Source organism: Tachypleus tridentatus, chromosome 1 (genome assembly GCF_004210375.1).
Source record: "Tachypleus tridentatus isolate NWPU-2018 chromosome 1, ASM421037v1, whole genome shotgun sequence".
Lineage (NCBI taxonomy): Eukaryota > Metazoa > Arthropoda > Merostomata > Xiphosura > Limulidae > Tachypleus > Tachypleus tridentatus.
In genome coordinates, this window is record NC_134825.1 from 95,039,889 (window position 1) to 95,045,888 (window position 6,000).

Consider the following 6,000-nt stretch of genomic DNA (forward strand, 5'->3'; position numbering starts at 1 on the left):
CAAATGCCACTATTCGATTAGAGTGGTTTAAAAGATTGTGATGGGTACTGTTGTCTAGTTACATTCCTTATAGTCCGTCAGGTCAAAATTGGGGATGGCTAGCGTAGATAGCACTGTTGTAGCTTTGCGCAACTATTGGAAACAAACAAACAAATTTAATCTTTCAATTGATAATTATAAACAGCTACGCACTAATAGATTTTGTATAGGCTTACGCGTAAGCGTAATATGAAACAAAAAACAACAAGAACAAAAAAAATTAGGTAGAACCATCTAGAACAAATTATTATAATAATGTTTTTGATGCATAAGTGATCCTTATTTCACTGATTGTATGAAGTTGTGTGCTTGAATTTCACGCAAAGCTACACGAGGGCTACCTACGCTAGCCGCCCCTAATGTAGCAATGTAAGACTAGAGGGAAGGCAACTAGTCATCACCACTCACCACCAATTCTTGGACTACTCTATAACCAACGAATAGTGGGATTGACCGTCATATTATAAAGCACCTCCAGCTGAAAGGGCAAGCATATTTGGTGTTACGGGGATTCGAACCCGCGACCCTCAGATTACGAGTCGAACGCCTTAACCAACCTGACCAAGGTTGTGTGTTTAGAACACTGGATCTTAAACAGATTATTCAGCAGACTTTAATACATCAGCAAAATATTGGACAGCTCTACGACAGCTGTTTACTGGTGACTACTAGGTGACTGTCAAGTCTTATGAGACTCGAATTATTATAAAAGAAAGTAGACATTTCTCTCGGCTTTAAATTCTACAGAGTTTTTTTTTTCTTGAGATAAGAAAAGAAATGATAAGTATAAGCGAAGTACAGAGAATAGCCTTAGGAAAAATACAAAAAAGTTACGCTTTTTGTTTTCTTTTCACACTAGAGGTTAGTAATAATGTACAGATCTCACCTTTGGCTGGAAGTTGATATAGCTTACTGAGAGCTTTTACTGAAGTGAAGGAAAACAAGATGTCAAATGAACAACTAGAGGCAAAGATCATATACTATTGTAGATTACTCGTGACAGCTTTCTGTTAAAATTTATTTCCCCTGGTTATAACCTTTAACTATATTCTTGTTTTAAGTTGATACAAAAACCTTATATATTCATGTAGACAGCTTGCTATGTACTCTTAACTTATCATTCATGTAGACAGCTTGCTATGTACTCTTAACTTATCATTCATGTAGACAGCTTGCTATGTACTCTTAACTTATCATTCATGTAGACAGCTTGCTATGTACTCTTAACTATATCATGTCATGTATGTACTCTTAACTTATCATTCATGTAGACAGCTTGCTATGTACTCTTAACTTATCATTCATTTAGACAGCTTGCTATGTACTCTTAACTTATCATTTCTGCTTGTTTCCTGAAATTTTGTTTTTTATACAAGTACTGATGTTTCCAAGTTTGTTGACACAAAATGAATAAAAAACACGATTTTATGACGTCGAAGTTTTTGATATACGTTTATTTTACATTTGAAAGTAAAATTATATGAATCTCCGTTTATACAAAGCGTTTACAAATTTTGCAAATTAAACAATAATAAAAACTAGCGCAATAGGTAAAGTTCTTTCATGAAATATTGGTCACATTTAGACTACGTTTACATCATTGAAATATTTTCTAACATTTTTAACGATTTATTTATTCTTAGCAGAACTGCTTTAATATAGAAGTTTCTTCAGATTATTTGACGACAAACAGGTCAGGTCAAACAAGACAGCTATTGACGAGGATTATTCTAAGGACTGTCAATTTCTGATATTGGATCAGAGTTTATTAATGTTAGCCGAAGTCAAATGTAACATCAGTAAGAAAAGTGTGACTTTTTGTACTGTACTGAGTTTGTTGTAAAGGTCTACCGTCTTCTATAACTCAATGATATGGTGAAGAAGACTGTAGTTTCTTTTTCATTTAATGTTTTATTTTTATTAGATTTAGTGCTGAGAAATATTTATTTTAACTAATCTAAATTCAGGGATGTTGTTAAATATCTCTTTCCTGCCCACACTACCTCTGAAGCTTCGGTCCGGATCAATTGCGACGTTCTTCATTACTTTAAGATATAAAATAAAAGTACATGGACCATAGTTATCGCCTGTGAGGCTGGGAGAAAATGGATATTTTTAATTGAATCACGGAAAGCCTAAAGAAATGGCCAGAAACTTGTATTTTTCCTTTTTTCCCTCATTGATTCAAAAGAGGAGAGCAATATAGATGAATAATCTCACTGCACGTTTAGATTTAATCATGTGTTAGTTGAAACGTTCTTCGAGTTTTCCACTTATTTTATCAGCATTATCACAATGTTTATTTTCTTTTTAAAACAACTTATTTGTTTGATTGATGAATATTTCTTTTAGATGCAATACTTACAACCCCAAATCCTAAATTAACTTTAGCTTAAACTGCCGTATGCTGAAGTCTATGACGAAAATATTTTCGAAATCTGCTTTTTTGTACACTTTAGATAATTTAAATTAACAAGTGTGATAAACAACAGTACCACCAACTATGCTAAGAAAGCAACAAACTTACTTTAAACATATAATAACCTTTCTGGATAAAGTAAGCATTATTTCCCTCATTGATTCAAAAGAGGAGAGCAATATAGATGAATAATCTCACTGCACGTTTAGATTTAATCATGTGTTAGTTGAAACGTTCTTCGAGTTTTCCACTTATTTTATCAGCATTATCACAATGTTTATTTTCTTTTTAAAACAACTTATTTGTTTGATTGATGAATATTTCTTTTAGATGCAATACTTACAACCCCAAATCCTAAATTAACTTTAGCTTAAACTGCCGTATGCTGAAGTCTATGACGAAAATATTTTCGAAATCTGCTTTTTTGTACACTTTAGATAATTTAAATTAACAAGTGTGATAAACAACAGTACCACCAACTATGCTAAGAAAGCAACAAACTTACTTTAAACATATAATAACCTTTCTGGATAAAGTAAGCATTATGCAGGACGTTTAATTTTTGTATGCTTAATCTACATTACATATATCAACTTACGTTGTATCCTTATGTGAACACAGCATTTTACACGTGACAACACATTCACCGACACAAGTTACTGCCTTCCTACACCCATGTGTGTGTGTATAAATATTAATATTCTTGTTCTTTTGGAACAGAAAAATTAATTATTTAAAGTCAAAATACCCCCACCCCAAAATAAAGTGGAATTCCGGTTTCGTGAAATATATTGAGATCATATGTTAACAAAAGATGTATATAACACACGTGTAAGACATTCTGGGTAATTTATTGTCATTAGAGCTGTGTAATATGTGGTTTAATTAACACCTCCACTAGAGAGTTCGTTAACAGATACATAGATTACAGTTGTACGTTATGTGTAGTAATTTAGTGTTTTAAACGTATTTCAGCTTAATTTTATTTCATTTTTAACATTCAAGTGCTTGCAATTTGATTATTTTTAATTCGTTTATTCGTTTAGCCAAAGTATCGAGTTGTTTGTTTAGAATTAAACACAAAGCTACGTGTTGTTTGTGCTTTGCCCACCACTGGTATCGAAACCTGGTTTTGTACCGAATTAAGGATTTTATACGCTTAACTATTTTAGACACATTTATTATTATTATTATTTTAATATTTGCAAAGATGCTTTCTATGCATTCTTTTCGCTTTACCTCAAGTTCTGAAATTAGCGTTCAGTACACAACTATCCAATGTAATTTTTAAAGTTAAATGCCATTTATTAAAAATGAAATTTTACTGCTTCGGTTTAATTTACTTAAAACTAGTTGAGTCACCATCTTTTATTTGTTTTGAATTTCCAGCAAAGCTATACGACGGATATCTGGGCAACCCGTCCCTAATTTAGAAGTGTATGACTAGAGGGAAGGCAGCTAGTCATCACCACCCACCATCACATTATAACACCCCCACAGATTGTGAGCCGAGCGCCCTAACCACCTGGCCATATAAAACTCTTTTATAACAAACATGGGCAAAAGACTTAACTATGCATGGTGAGAAAAATTCTCTCTCCATCATACTGTGCTCTACGGAAAAGGCAGTAGAGATAGAGTAAGTATAAGCAAGTGATTAACAAATGCAGGCGAGATTACAGGGAAGTCACTTCGAGTGTTAAAATTACTTAGACGCAAGTGGAAAAATTTGAAAATAGAATTAAATGGGAACGCGATTTTTTGGCTTGCTAATTAAATAATGTTCCTGATTTCCATCAAATCATCTCTACATCTATAGCAGCAATATTTCACAGGTTTTCAAATGTTAAGTGTTATATTTTATTTGGATTCCATAATTTCAAGTTTTTACTCATTTATGCTAGCATATTTGCGTACCATACGGTAGCCTTTATTTCATAAAGAACTACATATGGCTGTTTATTTTACTCGTGTGCCTTCAGAGGTCACTGTAACCAATAAAAGTAACCAAATATATCAGTATACATAAAGGTACATTTAGATATTTTATAAATATCCACAAGTTTGTTTGTTTGTTTTTTGAATTTCGCGCAAAGCTATTCGAGGGCTATCTGCGCTAGCCGTCCCTAATTTAGCAGTGTAAGACTAGAGGGAAGGCAGCTAGTCATCACCACCCACCGCCAACTCTTGGGCTACTCTTTTACCAACGAATAGTATGACTGACCGTCACATGATAATGCCCCCACGGCTGGGAGGGCGAGCATGTTTGGTGAGACCGGGATTCGAACCCGCGACCCTCGGATTACGAGTCGAACGCCTTAACACGCTTGGCCATGCCGGGCCAAATATCCACAACAAGGTACGTTATCCAAAACGCTCAAACTAATCGATAATTGAGCTGCTTGCATGTCGAGGCCAAGAGTGGCTCGTGCGCCATACTATAAATTTACTTGTTCACATTCGAGACGCGCTGCAAAAGTAAAAATGAAAAACGGCGTTGCACGTTTTGTGGCCGAAGGTGCATTATAAGGGTGAGAGTCAAATCTCGCTTTTCGGTCAGCCAATAGTAATTCAACAGTTGGTGGTGGATGCTGTTGACTAGTTACCATCATTGCAAAATTAGAGACGACTAGCGTTCATAGCTTTTGAATAGCTTCGCATGAGTATCCGAAAACAAACTTTCATGTTGTTCGGTATTACGGATATTTTCTATTGCTAATAATGCAACTCCAAACAATTTTTCCTAATAAAACTGTCACATCAAGTGTACTACCCGTACAGTGTTGAACATGCCGCATAAAATAAAACAAATATCTTACCATGCCTCAGTGTCACGATACATTTATTTTCAGGGTTAATCTTCAATGATTTTGGTAACTATCATAAATTCAAATAATTATATAAGAGCAGATGACAAGCGATCATTTCAGTATATAAGAGCAAGACACAGCAATGGTTCTTAGCGTAATCAACTCGAATAGGCAGTCTTTAGAAAAAAAATGAAAGGATTAATTCTGAAACTTCTTAATACCAATTTTTAAAGATGAGAAATTCAGTTTTCGTCGTTTACAGCCTTACAGCTTTACGATAGCAGTGCGCACGTTCTGGATATCAAAGTCGAAACTAACATCTGCTATAATTGGCACATTTTGCTTTGATGTTCAATTGTACTGTATGAATACTTATTTAAAAAATATTTAATTCGCAAAATTATTATAATAAGAAAAGGTAACAACAAACATGTAAAACAAAATAATGAAATACTTTCTATTTACATTACTATTATATTTTTAAGATCCAGCATTTAATTGTATGTTACTGAGGTGAGTGCCATTGAGTGATTAGTATTGAACACAGAAAGAAAGAAAGGTTTAGTATAAAAACGTCCATCCCTTTCTTTTTGAAAATAGTTTGAAAGAATTTTACGTTTCTTTTTCGGTGAACGATGGGAGACTAAGCTTTGATTTTGAAAACATAAAATTCTGTAACTCTTTGTGGTTTAAAGTTATCGGTTTCATACGAAATTATGAAGACACGAGATA